Here is an 18288-nt window from a genome sequence, read left to right as displayed (position 1 = left end):
CAACTTCAAGCATACATTCTATTAGTAAAATGAATGAGCTTCAAATCTTGGCACAGTGGGTCTTTGTGAATTACTTCAGTTTCCAAAGTGACGTTTTATCCAGTGTGCTGTGTTTCACTTTGTGTGGGCACAGGCTTACGTGTGCCCTGCTTCCCATAAAAGGTGAAACATAGCTGACTATTCTCGGCTGTGAACTCACACTTAGAAACACAAAGCATGGAGCAGAAATCAGCAGCTCTTTTCTGAGTCCTAGGTGATTAGAACGTGTTTTCTCCTCAATTCCTGCAAATAGAAATGGGAGAGAGATCTTCCTTATCTGATTCCTGTTCAGTATGCCCTGGATTGTTACCAAACTCACGCATGCTTTCTTTTAGCACACTGAATGAGTTACCACTCTTGCAACAGTGGTGCTGTGTGAATTCTGTTCCCATAGTTCTCTTTTTTCCAGAAGGATGTGTTTTCACTCTATTTAGGAACAGGCCTATGAGTACCTGCTTCCCAAGAAGCTTGAGCTTAGCTGGCTGTTCTCAATTCAGAACACACACTAGAAACACAAAATGGTGGAGCAGACCGCAGCTGCTCTTCTTGGAAACCTATATACTTAGAAGGTGTTTTCCCCTCAGTTCCCATAAGAATGATTGGGAGAGAAAACATCCTTCTGTTTTACATCTGCAGTATGAGCTGCAAAGTCCCAAAAGTCACTCATGATTCCTCGTAGGCCTCTGAAAGTGTTGCCACCCTTTGCAGTGTTATTATGTGAATTCGGTTACCAAAGTGAATTTTTAGGCAGAGTGCTGTGTTTTGCTATATTGGGAAACATGTATATGTTTACCCTGCTTCCCAAAATAGCCGGTGCTTAGCTCGTTGTTATGCATTAAGCACTCACACTTTCAAATCAAGTTGCAGAACCCAGCAGCTCTTCTTGGAAACCTAGAGACTTACAATGTGTTGTCCCCACATTTACCATACAAATGAATCGGATTGAAAACATCCTTCAATACTTCCTCTTTAGTATGACGTGGAAAGTCACCAAGTTCACTCCTGCTTTGTCTGAGCAAAGTGAATGAGTGTGCACTCTTGGAACAGTGGACCTTTTGGAGCTAATTCATTTCCCAAAGTGTCCTTTTCACCAGTGTCCTGCGTTTCCCTATATGCTGGAACAGTCATATGTGTGACCCTTTTCCCAATGAACCTTGAGCTTAGCTGGCTGTTCTCTGTTCAGAACTCACACTTAGAAACCCAAAGAGTGCAGCAGAAACCAGCAGCCCTTCTTGGAATCATAGATGTTGTGAACGTGTTTTCCTCTGACTTCGCGTAGAAATGAAAGGATGAGAAACCTACCTTCACTGGTTCCTCTGCCGGGCAAGATGGAAAGTCACCAACTTCATGGATGCTTTCTCTTCTCAAACTCAGTGAGTGTTCATTCTTGACACAGTGCAGATTTGTGAATTACTTCAGTTTAAAAAGACACATTTTAGCCACAGTTCTATACTTCGCTGTATTCTGGATTAGGCATAGGAGTACCCTATTTCACAAAGAAGCTGGAGCTTAGCTGGCTCTTCTCCTTTTAGAATTCACAGATAGAAACACAAACCATGGGGAAGAAACCACCACCTCTTCTTGGAAGCCTAGATGTTTAGAACGTGTTTTCCCCTCAGTGCCCATAGGAATGAAAGGGAGAGAAAACGTCCTTCTCTAGTTCCTCAGCAGAAGGAGATATGAAGTCGCCATCATCAAGATTGCTTTCTGCTAGCAAACTGAATGAGTTGCCACTCCTGGCACAGTTGGTATTTCTAAATTACTTTGGTTGCCAATGTGAAGTTTTAGCCAGAGGGCTGTTTTTCGCTGTATAAGGGAACAGGCATATGAGTGCCCAGCTTCCCCAAAAAGCTGGAGTTGAGCTTGTTGTTCTCCATTTACAACTCACTCTTAAGAATGCCCAGCATGCAGCACACAAAAGTAGATATTCTCCGAAGCCTAGATGATTAGAAGTTGTTTTCCCCTCAGTTCCTATGGGAATGAATGTCAGAGAAAACATCCTTCTCATGTTCCTTCTCAGTAGAAGCTGGATAGTCACCAACTTCACACGTGCTTTCCCTTAGTAAACTAAATGCATTGCTTCTCATGGCAAAGTGGGGCTTAGTTAATTACTTGCATTCCCAAAGTGACATTTTAACCAGAGTGCAATGTTTTCCGGTATGCTGGCAAAGGAATGAGTGCCCTTCTTCTCAAAGATGCTGAAGCTTAGCTTATTTGCTCCCTTCAGAACTCACACATATATACGCAAAGTATGGAGCAGAAACCAGCAGCTCTTCAGCTCTTCATGGAAACCCAGATGCTTAAAACGTGTTTGCCCATAAGTTCCCAGAGCAATGAAAAGGAGAGAAAACATACTTCTCTAGTTCCTCTGCAGTACGAGGTGGAAAGAAAGCAAGTTCAAGCATACTTTCTATTAGTAAATTGAATGAGCTTCCAATCTTTCCTCAGGGGGTCTTTGTGAATTACTTCAGTTCCCTAAGTGACATTTTAGCCAGAGTGCTGTGTTTCACTTTGTGTGGGCACAGGCATATGTGTGCTCCGCTTCCCATAAACGGTGAAACATAGCTGACTGTTCTCTTTCGTGAACTCACACTTAGAAACTCAAAGCATGGAGCAGAAACCAGCAGCGCTTTTTCTAAACCTAGATGATTAGAACGTGTTTTCTCCTCAATTCCCGTAAATAGGAATGGGAGAGAAATATTCCTTATATTGTTCCTGTTCAGTGTGCCCTGGAAAGTTACCAAACTCATGCATGCTTTCTTTTAGCACACAGAATGAGTTACCAATCTTGCAACAGTGGTGCTGTGTGAATTCTGTTCCCATAGTTCTCTTTTTGCCAGAAGGATGTGTTTTCACTCTGGGTAGGAACGGGCATATGAGTACCTGCTTCCCAAGAATGTTGAGCTTACCTGGCTGTACCCCATTCAGAACACACACTAGAAACACAAAGTGGTGGAGCAGACTGCAGCAGCTCTTCTTCGAAACCTATATACTTAGAAGGTGTTTTCCCATCAGTTCCCATAAGAATGACTGGGAGAGAAATCATCCTTCTCTTTTACCTCTGCAGTACGAGGTGCAAGGTCCCAAAAGTCACTCATGATTCCTCGTAGGACCCTGAAATTTTTGCCACTCTTGCAGTGTTATTATGTGAATTCAGTTACCAAAGTGACGTTTTAGGCAGAGTGCTGTGTTTCACTATATTCGGAGACATATATATGTGTACCCTGCTTCCGAAAAAACCCGGTGCTTACCTCGTTGTTATGCATTTAGCACTGCCACTTTCAAATCAAGGCGCAGAAAACAGCAGCTCTACTTGGAAACCTAGAGAATTACAATGTGTTGTCCGCACAGTTCCCATAGAATTGAATGGGATTGAAAACATACTTCACTAGTTAATCTGCAGTCGGAGGTGGAAAGTCACCATGTTCACTCCTGCTTGCTCTTAGCAAACTGAATGAGTGTGCACTCTTGGCACAGTGGAGCTTTGGGATCTACTTCATTTTCCATAGTGTCCTTTTAACCAGCGTCCTGTGTTTCCCTATATGCTGGAACAGTCATATGTGTGGCCTGTTTCCCAATGAACCTTGATCTTAGCTGGCTTTTCTCTATTCAGAACTCACACTTAGAAACCCAAAGCGTGCAGCAGAAACCAGCAGCTCTTCTTGGAAACTTAGATGCTTAGAACATGTTTTCCTCTGACTTCCCATAGGAATGAATGGATGAGAAACCTAACTTCACTAGTTCCTCTGCCGGTTGAGATGGAAAGTCACCAACTTCATGGATGTTTTCTCTTTGCAAACTGTGAGTTTTCATTCTTGACAAAGTGCAGCTTTGTTAATTACTACAGTTTCAAAAGACACATTTTATCAAGTGTGTTGTGTTTCGCTGTATTCTGGATTAGGCATGGGAGTACCCTAATTGCCAAAGAACCTGGAGCTTAGCTGGCAGTTCACATTTAGAATTCACATATAGAAACACAAACCATGGAGGAGAAACCACCACCTCTTCTTGGAAGCCTAGATGCTTAGAACGTGTTTTCCCCTCAGTGCCCATAGCAATGAATGGGAGAGAAAACGTCCTTATCTAGTTCCTCTGCAGAAGGAGTTATGCAGTCGCCAACATCACGCTTGCTTTCTGCTAGCAAACTGAATGTGTTGCCACTCATGGCAAGTAGGGCTTTCTGAATTACTTTGGTTCCCAACGTGAAGTATTTGCTGGAGGGCTGTTTTTCACTGTATTACGGAACAGGCATATGAGTGCCCAGCTTCCCCAAAAAGCTGGAGTAGAGCTGGCTGTTCTCCTTTCAGAACTAACACTTAGGAATGCACAGAGTGCAGCACACACCAGTAGCTATTCTCAGAATCCTTGATCATTAGAAGGTGTTTTCCCCTCAGTTCCTATGGGAATGTATGTCAGAGAAAACACCCTTCTCTTGATACTTCTCAGTAGAAACTGGATAGTCACCAACTTCACGCGTGCTTTCTCTTAGCAAACTGAATGCGTCCCTACTCATGGCAAAGTGGGACTTTGTGAATTACTTGAGTTCCCAAAGTGACATTTTAAACAGAGTGCTATGTTTTTCGGTATGCTGGAACAGGCTTGAGAGCCCTTCTTCCCAAAGATGCTGAAGTTTAGCTTATTTAGTCCCTTCAGATCTCACATATAGATATGCAAAATATGGAGCAGAAACCAGCAGCTCTTCATGGAAACCCTGATGCTTAGAATGTGTTTGTCCGTAAGTTCCCATAGCAATGAAAAGTAGAGGAAAACTACTTCCCTTCTTCCTCTGCAGTACGAGATGGAAAGACAGCATCTTCAAGCAAAGTTTCTATTAGTAAATTGAATGAGTTTCCATTCTTTTCACAGTGGGTCTTTGTGAATTACTTCAGTTCCCAAAGTGACGTTTTAGCCAGAGTGCTGTGTTTCACTTTGTGTGGGAACAGGCTTATGTGTGCCCTGCTTCCCATAAACGGTGAAAGATAGCTGACTGTTCTTGCTTGTGAACTCACACTTAGAAACAAAATGCATGGAGCACAAACAAGCAGCGCTTTTCGGAAAACTACATGATTAGAATATGTTTTCTCCTCAATTCCCGTAAATAGGCATGGGAGAGAAATCTTCCTTATCTAGTTCCTGTTAAGTATGCCCTAGAAAGTTACCAAGCACTTGCATGCTTTATTTTAGCACACTGAATGAGTTACCACTCTTGCAACAGTGGTGCTGTGTGAATTCTGTTCCCATAGTTCTGTTTTTGCCAGAAGGATGTGTTTTCACTCTATGTAGGAAGAGGCATATGAGTACCTGCTTCCCAAGAAGCTTGAGCTTAGCTGGCTGTTCTCTATTCAGAGCACACACTAGAAAAACAAGGTGGTGAAGCAGATTTCAGCTCTTCTTGGAAACCTATATACTTAGAACGTGTTTTCCCCTGAGTTCCCATAAGAATGATTGGGAGAGAAATCATCCTTGTCTATTACATTTGCAGTACGAGATTCAAAGTCCCATAAGTCACTCATGATTTCTCGTAGGACCCTGAAAGAGTTGCCACCCTTGGAAGTGTTATGTGAATTCGGTTACCAAAGTGACATTTTAGGCAGAGTGCTGTGTTTCGCTATATTTGGAGACATGTATATGTGTACCCTGCTTCCCAAAAAAGCCGGTGCTTAGCTTGCTGTTATGCATTAAGCACTCACACTTTCAAATCATGGCGCAGAAAGCAGCAGCTCTCCTTGGATACCTAGAGACTTACTCTGTGTTGTCCCCACAGTTCCCATAGAAATGAATGGGATTGAAAATAACCTTCACTAGTTCCTCTGCAGTATTAGGTGGAAAGTCACCAAGTTCATGGATGCTTTCTCTTCACAAACTCAGTGAGTTTTCATTCTTGACACAGTGGAGCTTTGTGAATTACTTCAGTTCCCAAAGACACATTTTAGCCAGACTGCTGTGCTTCTCTATATTCTGGATTAGGCATAGGAGTACCCTATTTTCCAAAGAAGCTGGAGCTTAGCTGGCTCTTCTCCCTTTAGAATTCAGAGATAGAAACACAAACCATGGAGAAGAAACCACCACCTCTTCTTGGAATCCTAGATGCTTAGAACGTGTTTTCCGCTCAGTGCCCATAGGAATGAATGGGAAAGAAAACGTCCTTCTCTAGTTTCTGCAGAATGAATTATGTGTCACCAACCTCATGCTTGTTTTCTGCTAGTAAACTGAATGAGTTGCCACTCCTGGCACAGTTGGACTTTCCGAATTACTTTGCTTCCCAACGTGCAGTTTTAGCCAGAGGGCTGTTTCTCGCTGTATAGGGGAACAGGCATATGAGTGCCCAGCTTCACCAAAAAGCTGGAGTTGAGCTGGCTGTTCTCCATTAAGAACTCACACTTAGGAATGCAGAGCATGCAGCACACACCAGTAGCTATTCTCAGAAGCCTAGATGATAAGAAGTTGTTTTCCCCTCAGTTCCTATGGGAATGAATGTCAGAGAAAACATCCTTGTCTTGTTCCTTCTTAGTGCAAGCTGGATAGTCACCAACTTCACGTGTGCTTTCTCTTAGCAAACTAAATGTGTTGCAACTCATGGCAAAGTGGGGCTTTGTGAATTACTTGGGTTCATAAGTGACATTTTAACCAGAGTGCTATGTTGTTTGGTATGCTGGAACAGGCATGAGTGCCTTTCTTCCCAAAGATGCTGAAGCTTATCTTATTTCCTCCCTTCAGAACTCACACATATATACAAAAAGTATGGAGCAGAAACCAGCAGCTCTTCATGGAAACCCAGATGCTTAGAACGTGTTTTCCCATAAGTTCCCATAGCAATGAAAAGGAGAATAAACCAACTTCTCTACTTCCTCTGCAGTACGAGATGGAAAGACAGCAACTTAGAGCATACTTTCTATTAGTAAATTGAATGAGTTTCCAATCTTGGCACAGTGGGTCTTTGTGAATTACTTCAGTTCCAAAGTGACTTTTTAGCCAAAGTGCTGTGTTTCACCTTGTGAAACACATGCTTATTTGTGCCTTGCTTCCCATAAACGGTGAAACATAGCTGACTGTTCTCTGTTGTGTACTCACACTTAGAAATACAAAGCATGAAGCAGAATCCAGCATCTCTTTTGGGAATCCTAGATGATTAGAACGTTTTTTCTCCTCAATTCCCATAAATTTGTAATGGGAGCGAAATCTTCCTTATCTGGTTCCTGGTCAGTATGTCCTGGAATGTTCCCAATCCCACGCATGATTTCTTTTGGCACACTGAATGTGTTAGCACTCTTGCAACAGTGGTGCTGTGTGAATTCTGTTCCCATAGTTCTGTTTTTGCCTGAGGGATGTTTTTTCACTCAAGGTAGGAACAGGCATATGAGTACCTGCTTCCCAAGAAGCTTGAGCTTAGCTGGCTGTTCTCAATTCAGAACTCACACTAGGAACACAAAGTGGTGGAGCAGACTGCAGCAGCTCTTCTTGGAAACCTATATACTTTCCCTCGGTTACCATAAGAATGATTGGGAGAGAAAACATCCTTCTCTATTACCTCTGCAGTATGAGCTGCAAAGTCCCAAAAGTCACTCATGATTTCTCGTAGAACTCTGAAAGAGTTGTCACCATTGCCAGATTTATTATTTGAATTCGGTTACCAACGAGACATTTTAGGCAGAGTGCTGCGTTTCACTATATTCGGAGACATGTATATGTGTACCCTGCTTCCCAGAAAAGCCACGGCTTAGCTTGCTTTTATGCATTAAGCATTCACACTTTCAAATGAAGGCGCAGAAACCAACAGCTCTTCTTGGAAACCTAGAGAATTACAGTGTGTTGTCCCCTCAGTTCCCATAGAAATGAATGGGATTGAAAACATACTTCACTTGTTCCTCTGCAGTATGAGGTGGAAAGTCACTAAGTTCACCTCTGCTTTCTCTTAGCAAACTGAATGAGTGTGCACTCTTGGCACAGTGGAGCTTTGGGAACTACTTCAGTTCGAAAAGTGTACTTTTAAACAGTGTCCGGTGTTTCCCTATATGCTGGAACAGTCACATGTGTGGCCTGTTTTCCAATGAACCTCGAGCGTAGCTGGCTGTTCTCTATTCAGAACTCACACTGAGAAACACAAAACATGAAGCAGAAACCAGCAGCTCTTCTTGGAAACTTAGATGCTTAGAACGTGTTTTCCTCTGACTTCCCATAGGAATGAATGGATGAGAAACCTACCTTCACTAGTTGCTCTGCTGGGCGAGATGGACAGCCACCAACTTCATGGATGCTTTATCTTCACATACTCAGTGAGTTTTCATTATCGACACAGTTCAGCTTTGTGAATTACTTCAGTTCCCAAAGACAAATTTTAACCAGAGTGCTGTGCTTCTCTGTATTCTGGATTAGGCATAGGAGTACCCTACTTCCCAAAGAAGCTGGAGCTTAGCTCGCTTTTCTACTTTTCAATTCACAGATAGAAACACAAACCATGGAGGAGAAACCACCAACTCTTCTTGGAAGCCTAGATGCTTAGAACGTGTTTTCACCTCAGTGCCCATAGGAATGAATGGGAGAGAAAATGTCCTTCTCTTGTTCCTCTGCAGAATGAATTATGAAGTCACCAACATCACGCTTGCTTTCTGCAAGCAAACTGAATGTGTTGCCACTCCTGACACAGTTGGGCTGTCTGAATTAATTTGCTTCCCAACGTGAAGTTTTAGCCAGAGGGCTCTTTTTCGCTGTATTAGGGAACAAGCATATGAGTGCCCAGCTTACCCAAAAAGCAGGAGTTGAGCTGGCTGTTCTTCATTCAGAACTCACACTTAGGAATGCACAGCATGCAGCACACACCAGTAGTTATTCCTGGAAGGCTAGATGATTTGAACGTGTTTTCTCCTCAGTTCCTATGGGAAAGAATGTCAGAGAAATTATCATTCTCTTGTTCCTTCTCAGTACAAGCTTTATAGTCACCAACTTCATGCGTGCTTTCTCTTAGCAAACCAAATGAGTTGCTACTCATGGCAAAGTGGGGCTTTGTGAATTACTTCGGTACACAAAGTTACATTTTAACCAGAGTGCCATGTTTTTCGGTATGCTGGAACAGGCATGAGTGCCCTTCTTCCCAAAGATGCTGAAACTTAGCTTATTTCCTCCCTTCAGAACTCACACATATATACATAATCTATGAAGCAGAAACCAGAATCTCTTCATGGAAACTCAGATGCTTAGAACGTGTTTGCCCGTAAGTTCCCATAGCAATGAAAAGGAGAGGAAACCTACTTCTCTTGTTCCTCTGCAGTTCGAGTTGGAAAAACAGCAAAGTGAAACATAGTTTCTATTAGTAAATTGAATGATTTTCCAATCTTGGCACAGTGGGTCTTTGTGAGTTACATCAGTTCCCATAGTGATGTTTTAGCCAGAGTGCTCTGTTTCACTGTGTGTGGGCACAGGCTTATATGTGCCCTGCTTCCCATAAACGGTGAAACATAGCTGACTATTCTCGGTTGTGAACTCACACTTACAAACACAAAGCATGGAGCAGAAACCAGCAGCTCTTTTGGGAAACCTAGATATATAGAACATGTTTTCTTCTCAATTCCCGTAAATAGGAATGGGAGAGAAATCTTCCTTATCTGGTTCCTGTTCAGTATGCCCTGGAAAGTTATGAACCACAGGCATGCTTTCTTTTAGCACACTAAATGAGTTAGCACTCTTGCAACAGTGGTGCTGTGTGAATTCTGTTCCCATAATTCTGTTTTTTTCCAGAGGGATGTGTTTTTACTCTAGGTAGGAACAGTCATATCAGTACCTGCTTCCCAAGAAAATTGAGCTTACCTGGCTGTTCTCCTTTCAGAACTCACACTAGAAACACAAAGTTGTGGAGCAGACCGCAGCAGCTATTCTTCGAAACCTATATACTTAGAAGTTGTTTTCCCCTTGTTTCCCATAAGAATGACTGGGAGAGAAAACAACCTTCTCTATTACCTCTGTAGTATGAGCTGCAAAGTCCCAGAGGTCACTCATGATTGCTCATAGAACTCTGAAAGTGTTGCCACCCTTGGCAGTGTTATTATGTGAACTCAGTTACCAACGGGACGTTTTCGCCAGAGTGCTGTGTTTCACTATATTCAGAGACATGTGTATGTGTACCCTGCTTCCCAAAAAAGCCGGTGCTTAGCTTGCTGTTATGTATTAAGCACTACCACTTTCAAATCGAGGCGCAGAAACCAGCAGCTCTTCTTGGAAACATAGAGACTTGCAATGAGTTGTCACCGCAGTTCCCATAGAAATGAATGGGATTGAAAACATACTTCATTAGTTCCTCTGCAGTATGAGGTGGAAAGTCACCAAGTTCACTCCTGATTTTTCTTAGCAAACTGAATGAGTGTGCTCTCTTGGCACAGTGGAACTTTGGGAACTACTTCAGTTCCCAAAGTGTCCTTTTAACCAGTGTCCTGGGTTTCCCTATATGCTGGAACTCTCTTATGTGTGGCCTGTTTCCCAATGAACCTTTATCTCAGCTGGCTGTTCTCTATTGAGAACTCACACTTAGAAACACAAAGCGTTCAGCAGAAACCAGCAGCTCTTTTTTTAAACGTGCTTTCCTCTGACTTCCCATAGGAATGAATGCATGAGAAACCTACCTTCTATATTTCCTCTGGGTGGTGTGATGGAAAGTCACCAACTTCATGGATGCTTTCTCTTTGCAAACTCAGTGAGTTTTCATTCTTGACACAGTGCAGCTTTGTGAAATACTTTAGTTCCCAAAGACACATTTTAGCCACAGTGCTGTGCTTCGCTCTATTCTGGATTAGGCTTAGGAGTACCCTACTTCCCAAAGAAGCTGGAGCTTAGCTGGCTGTTCTTGTAGAATTCACAAATAGAAACAGAATCTATGGAGGAGAAACCACTACCACTTCTTGGAAGCCTAGATGCTTAGAACGTGTTTTCCCCTCAGTGCCCGTAGGAATGAATGGGAGAGAAAACGTCCTTCTCTAGTTCCTCTGCAAAAGGAGTTTTGAAGTCGCCAACATCACACTTGCTTTCTGCTCTTGGCACATTTGCGCTTTCTAAATTACTTTGGTTCCCAACGTGAAGTTTTAGCCAGAGGGCTGTTTCTCACTGTATTGGGGAACAGGCATATGAGTGACCAGCTTCCCCAAAAAGCTGGAGTTGAGCTGGCTGTTCTCCATTCAGAGCTCACTCTTAGGAATTCACAGCGTGCAGCACACACCAGTAGCTATTCTCAGAATCTTCAATGTTTAGAATTTGTGTTCCCCTCATTTCCTATGTTAATGAATGTCAGAGAAAACATCCTTCTCTTGTTCCTTCTCAGTACAAGCTGGATAGTCACCAACTTCATGCGTGCTTTCTCTTAGCAAACTAAATGCGTTGCTACTCATTGCAAAGTGGGGCTTTGTGAATTACTTGGGTTCCCAAAGTGAAATTTTATCCAGAGTGCTATGTTTTTCGGTATGCTGGAACAGGCATGAGTGCCCTTCTTCCCAAAGATGCTAAAGCTTAGCTTAATTCCTCCCTTCAGAACTCACACATAGATACACAAAGAATGGATCAGAAACCAGCAGCTCTTCATGGAAACCCAGATTCTTAGAATGTGTTTGCATGTACGTTCCCATAGCAATGAAAAGGAGAGGAAACCTACTTCTCTAGTTCCTCTGCAGTACGTGATGGAAAGACAGCCACTTCAAGCATACTTTCTATTAGTAAATTGAATGAGTTTCCAATATTGGCACAGTGGGTCTTTGTGAATTACTTCCATTCCCAAAGTGAAGTTTTAGCCAGAGTGCTGTGTTTCACTTTGTGAAACACATGCTTATTTGTGCCTTGCTTCCCATAAACGGTGAAACATAGCTGACTGTTCTCGGTTGTGAACTCACACTTAGAAACACAAATCATGGAGCAGAAACCAGCAGCTCTTTTCGGAATCCTATATGATTAGCACGTGTTTTCTCCTCAATTCCCACAAATTTGTAACGGGAGAGAAATCTTCCTTATCTGGTTCCTGGTCAGTATGTCCTGGAAATTTACCAATCTCACGCATGCTTTTTTTTTTGCACACTGAATGAGTTAGCACTCTTGTAACAGTGGTGCTGTGTAAATTCTGTTCCCATAGTTCGGTTTTTGCCAGAGGGATGTGTTTTCACGCTATTCAGGAACAGGCATATGAGTACCTGCTTCCCCAGAAGCTTGAGCTTAGCTGACTGTTCTCCATTCAGAACTCACACTAGAAACACAAAGTGTTGGAGCAGACCACAGCACTCTTCTTGGAAACCTATATACTTAGAATGTCTTTTCCCCTCAGTTCCCATAAAATTCATTGGGAGAGAAAACATCCTTCTCTATTACCTCTGCAGTACGATCTGCAAAGTGCCAAAAGTCACTCATGATTTCTCGTAGGACCCTGAAAGAGTTGCCAACCTTGGCAGTGTTTTTATGTGAATTCGGTTACCAAAGTGACGTTTTAGCCAGAGTGCTGTGTTTTGCTATATTCGGAGACTTGTATATGTGTACCATGCTTCCCAAAAAAGCCGGTGCTTATCTTGCTGTTATGCATTAAGAACTCACACTTTCAAATCCGGGCGCAGAAACCAGCAGCTCTTCTTGGAAACCTAGAGACTTACTGTTGCGCACGCCCTCGCTAGCAAAGAATACGCAATACACAGCTCTTCCTTCAGCATTTTAGTCAGGCCCCTTACAGCAAGCTTCTTCTTCTCCAATCCCCCAGCCCTTGGCTAATATATACTCCCTAGCCCAATCCCATTGCAGCACGTGGGGATCGCCCATGGGTCCAGCATATGCGGAAGCGAATCATAATTCCAGCCCTGGTCATATAAGGAGTTGTGGTGCACAGAGAGCGCTCACCCACGGGTGGTGGAAGGCGGAAACCAGTGCCATCTTGTAGGCACGGTCCTTCGCAGCTCTTCACAGTTCCCCCTTTTTGTTTTGCAACAGGCAATGGCAGTGGTCCGATCTCTGCTGTGCAAAGGCTCTGTAGCATTGTGGTCCAGGTGTTCTCCGCCCAGAGACAATGCAACTTGCCCGATACCCATTTTCCGCAGAGGTGGGGAGTTTAGGGCATCAAACCCACATGCAATCAGAAGTATCTTTCTTGGCCTCCCAGCTCCACTGGGTGCCAAGTGCAGTGCTTTGCCTCACAGCCTGTGCTACTTGGCTGGCTACTTGGCCAGGGTGGCCAGCCAAACACCGGGTGACTGTCCGATTTCGACAGCCTCAAAGGCTTGGGCTATCATGACTGCATCCTGCTGCCGCTGAGACCTCATGCGACAGATACACCACAAACATGCCCGGGAGATCAGCACTATCATGATAGTCAGGGCCCCCGCTCCCGCCCATTCCTTCAAGTGGTCCATGGCTTTTGTGAGTAAGGATGCTAGTCCTTCTGTGAATCCGGTATCCATGTGGGTCTAATTCACTGCAGTGATCGCCACCCTCAATTACTGCAGAAGGGCGTCAATGGTGCTATTCCATTGTCCTATAAGGTGGGCCGAGAGCTGGCGAGACAGATTAGCTGCACGAGTGAAATTCTTAAACTGCACACTAGTGATACATAGCAAAGGGTACTTCCATTCACAGCCAAGCTGTGCCACCTACCAAAGGACATCTACTTGTTCTTGAAATAAATCAATCATTTGGTTGACTATCAGGAGTCCCCCCTTCAATTGTGCATTAAGCTGCAGTTGAGTGTCCAGGGCTCGCGCCCTCCACGTTCCCAAAGACCTTCCCTGCGGATTCTATCATGTGGGCCACAAAATCTGAGAACATCTCAGTAGGGCCCTGTATGATCTTATTGAGGTTCCCTCCCACTTTCCCTCTATTTGGTAAGGATTTCCAGGCCCTGATGGCAATCCCATTGATTTGCGCATAGACCTGAGCTGGATAACCCGTCTGCTGATTAGCAAAACGACCTTGACCTAACAGCATATCTCTATCCCATGCAGGGTTACCTGCAGCTTGATTGGCAGCTGTTTCCTCACCTGCAAACTCAATTAGAAAGGTTCTCCAATCAAGATATTGCCCAGGGCTTAAGCACGCTTGGGCTACACCACTCCAATCCCCAGGGGTCATGCATTAGCAGCTAAAGGCTTCCACCTGGGAGACAGTGAATGCAGCTGAAACACCGTAGGTTCTAACAGATTCAGCCAAGGACTTTATCGTCTTGAAGTCCAGGGGATCATGGTACCTATTACATTGGACATCCTGAAAAACAGGATACGCCAAGGAAAGCTCCGACCGGACCATCCTCTCTAAGGTTTTTCTTCTTTAGTTTAAGCTTTTTAGAATGAAGTAGCTCTTGTAGAGCCAAAAAATTGGGTGCGAAGTAGATGCGCCCATAATTCAACTTATACTTTCACTTCGGAGTTCGCTCGTAGGCAAACTTGATTCGCTCATAGGCGAACCTTGGTGCTCCTACTTTATCTACAGATAGGAGCACTAAACCCCGCTTTTCTCACGGATCCCCACCTTACCCGGGGACTTACTGGTGCACCACCTGACCGCTGAAGGTGCTCAGATGATGGCGTGAGATGGAGTCCACGTATGGGCCACCACTTGTTGTGCACGACCTCGCCAGCAAGGAAGACGCAACACACAGCTCTTCCTTCAGCGGTTTATTCAGGCCCCTTATAGCAAGCTTCTTCTTCTTTCCCAATCCCCCAGGCCGTGGCTAATATATACTCCTGAGACCAATCCCAGTGCTCCACGAAGGTCCAGCATATGCGGAAGCGAATCATGACTGCAGTCCTGGTCATATAAGGAGTTGTTGTGCACAGAGAGCACTCACCCAAGGGGGGTGGAAGGCGGAAACAGCGACATCTTGTAGGCGCAGTCCTTCACAGCTCTCCATAACATACAATGTGTTTTCCCTCAGTTCCAATAGAAGTGAATGGGATTGAAAACATCCTTCACTAGTTCCTCTGCAGTATGAGGTGGAAAGTCACCAAGTTCACTACCGCTTTCTCTTAGCAAACTGAATGAGTGTGCACTCTTGGCACAGTGGAGCTATGAGAACTAATTCAGTTCCCAAAGTGACATTTAAAAAGTGTCTTGTGTTTCCCTATATACTGGAACAGTCATATGTGTGGCCTGTTGCCCAATAAATCTTGAGCTTAGCTGGCTGTTATCTATTTAGAACTCACACTTAGAAACACAAAGCATGCAGCAGAAACCAGCAGCTCTTCTTGGAAACTGAGATGCTTAGAACGTGTTTTCCTCTGACTTCCCATAGGAAAGAATGGATGAGAAATGTACCTTCAATAGTTCCTCTGCCAGGCGAGATGAAAGTCACTAACTTCAAGGATGCTTTCTCTTCGCAAACTCAGTGAGTTTTCATTCTTGACACAGGGCAGCTTTGTGAATTACTTCAGTGCAAAAAGACATATTATAGCCAGAGTGCTGTGCTTCGCTGTGTTCTGGATTAGGCATAGGAGTACACTACTTCCCAAAGAAGCTGGATCTTAGCTGGCTGTTCTCCTTTTAGAATTCAGAGATAGAAACACAAACCATGGAGGAGAAACCACCACCTCTTCTTGGAAGCCTAGATGCTTAGAACGTGTTTTCCCCTCAGTGCCCATAGGAATGAATGGGAGAGAAAACGTCCTTATCTAGCTCTTCGGCAGAAGGAGTTATAAAGGCGCCAACATCATGCTTGCTTTCTGCTATCAAACTGAATGAGTTCCCACTCTTGGCACAGTTGGGCTTTCTGAATTTCTTTGGTTCCCAACGTGAAGTTTTAGCCACAGGGCTGTTTTTCACGGTAATAGGGAACGGGCATATGAGTGCCCAGCTTCCCCAAAAAGCTGGAGTTGAGCTGGCTGTTCTCCATTAAGAAATCTCACATAGGAATGCACAGCGTGCAGCACACAACAGTAGCTATTCTCGGAAGCCTAGATGATTAGAAGATGTTTTCCCCTCAGTTCCTATGGGAATGAATATCAGAGAAAACATCTTTCTCTTCTTCCTTCTCAGTACAAGCTGGATAGTCACCAAATTCACATGTGCTTTCTCTTAGCAAACTAAATGCGTTGATACTCATGACAAAGTGGGGCTTTGTGAATTATTTGGGTTCCCAAAGTGACATTTTACCCAGAGTTCTATGATCACTACTTCCTCTGCCAGGCTAGATGCAAAGTCACCCACTTCATGGATGCTTTCTCTTCGCAAACTCAGTGAGTTTTCATTCTTGACACAGTGCGGCTTTGTGAATTACTTCAGTTCCCAAAGACACATTTTAGCCAGAGTGCTGTGCTTTGCTCTATTCTGGATTAGGCATAGGAATACCCTACTTCCCAAAGAAGGTGGAGCTTAGCTGTCTGTTCCCCTTTTACAATTCACAGATAGAAACACAAACTATGGAGGAGAAACCACCACATCTTCTTGGAAGCCTAGATGCTTAGAACGTGTTTTCCCCTCAGTGCACATAGGAATGGCTGGGAGAGAAAACGTCCTTCTAAACTTCCTCTGCAGATGGAGTTATTAAGTAGCCTACATCGCACTTGCTCTCTTCTAGAAAAACTGAATGAGTTGCCACTCCTGGCACGGTTGGGCTTTCTGAATTACTTTGCTTCCCAACGTGAAGTTTTAGCCAGAGGTCTGTTATTTGCTGTATTAGGGAACAAGCATATGAGTGCCCAGCTTCCCCAAAAAGCTGGAGTTGAGCTGGCTGTTCTCCATTCAGAACTCACACTTAGGAACACACAGCGTGCAGCACATTCCAGTAGCTATTCTCGAAAGACTAGATGATTAGAAGGTGTTTTCCCCTCTGTTCCTATGGGAATGAATGTCAGAGAAAACATCCTTCTATTGTTCCTTCTCAGTAGAAGCTGGATAGTCACCAACTTCACGCATGCTTTCTCTTAGCAAAATAATGCGTTGCTACTCATGGCAAAGTGGGGCTTTGTGAATTACTTGGGTTCCCAAAGTGACATTTTAACCAGAGTGCTATGCTTTTCGGTATGCTGGAACAGGCATGAGAGCCCTTCTTCCGAATGATGCTGAAGCTTAGCTTATTTCCTCCCTTCAGAACTCACACATAGATACACAAAGTATGGATCAGAAACCAGCAGCTCTTCATGGAAACCCAGATGCTTAGAACGTGTTTGCCCGTAAATTCCCATAGCAATGAAAAGGAGAGGAAACCTATTTCTCTAGTTCCTCTGCAGGACGAGGTGGAAAGACAGCAACTTCAACCATAATTTCAATTAGTAAATTGAATGAGTTTAAAATCTTGGAACAGTTGATCTTTGGGAATTCCTTCAGTTCCCAAAGTGATGTTTTAGCCAGAGTGCTGTGTTTCACTTTTTGTGGGCACAGGCTTATGTGTGCCCTGCTTCCCATAAAAGGTGAAACATAGCTGACTGTTCTCGGTTGTTAACTCACAGTTAGAATCACATAGCATGGAGCAGAAACCAGCAGCTGTTTTGGGAAACCTAGATGAGTAGAACGAGTTTTCTCCTCAATTCCCATAAATAGGAATGGAGAGAAATCTTCCTTATCTGGTTTCTGTTACGTATGCCCTGAAAAATTACCAACCTCACGCATGCCTTCTTTTAGCACACTGAATGAGTCAGCACTCATGCAACAGTGGTGCTCTGTGAATTCTGTTCCCATAGTTCTGTTTTTGCCAGAGGGATGTGTTTTCACTCTACGTAGGAACAGGCATATGAGTACCTGCTTCGCAAGGAGCTTGAGCTGAGCTGGCTCTTCTATATTCAGAACTCACACTTAGAAACACAAAGCATGCAGCAGAAACCAGCAGTTCCTCTTGAAAACGTAGATGCTTAGAACGTGTTTTCCTCTGACTTCCCATAGGAATGAATGGATGAGAAATCTACCTTCACAACTTCCTCTGCCGGGCGACATGGAAAGTCACCCACTTCATGGATGCTTTCTCTTCGCAAACTCAGTGAGTTTTCATTCTTGACACAGTGCAGCTTTGTGAATTACTTCAGTTCCCAAAGACACATTTTAGCCAGAGTGCTGTGCTTCGCTGTATTCTGGATTTGGCATAGGAGTACCCTACTTCCCAAAGAACCTAGAGCTTAGCTGGCTCTTCTCCTTTTAGAATTCACAGATAGAAACACAAACTATGGAGGAGAAACCACCACCTCTTCTTGGAAGCCTAGATGCTTAGAACGTGTTTTCCCCTCAGTACCCATAGCAATGATTGCGAGAGAAAACGTCCTTCTCTAGTTCCTCTGCAGAAGAAGTTATGAAGTTGCCAACATCACTCTTGCTTTCTGCTAG

General features: G+C 43.8%; 1 pseudogene; it reads right to left on the bottom strand.

The window, feature by feature from the left end:
- Nucleotides 1–13076, bottom strand: part of LOC101560876 — a 41895-nt pseudogene extending 28819 nt beyond the window's left edge.
- Between the last annotated feature and the right edge of the window lie 5212 nt (nt 13077–18288).

This window comes from Octodon degus, unplaced genomic scaffold (assembly GCF_000260255.1).
Source record: "Octodon degus isolate 3935 unplaced genomic scaffold, OctDeg1.0 scaffold00503, whole genome shotgun sequence".
Lineage (NCBI taxonomy): Eukaryota > Metazoa > Chordata > Mammalia > Rodentia > Octodontidae > Octodon > Octodon degus.
The sequence above is the reverse complement of the archived record's forward strand: the minus strand, read 5'-3'. Positions and strand labels throughout refer to the sequence as shown.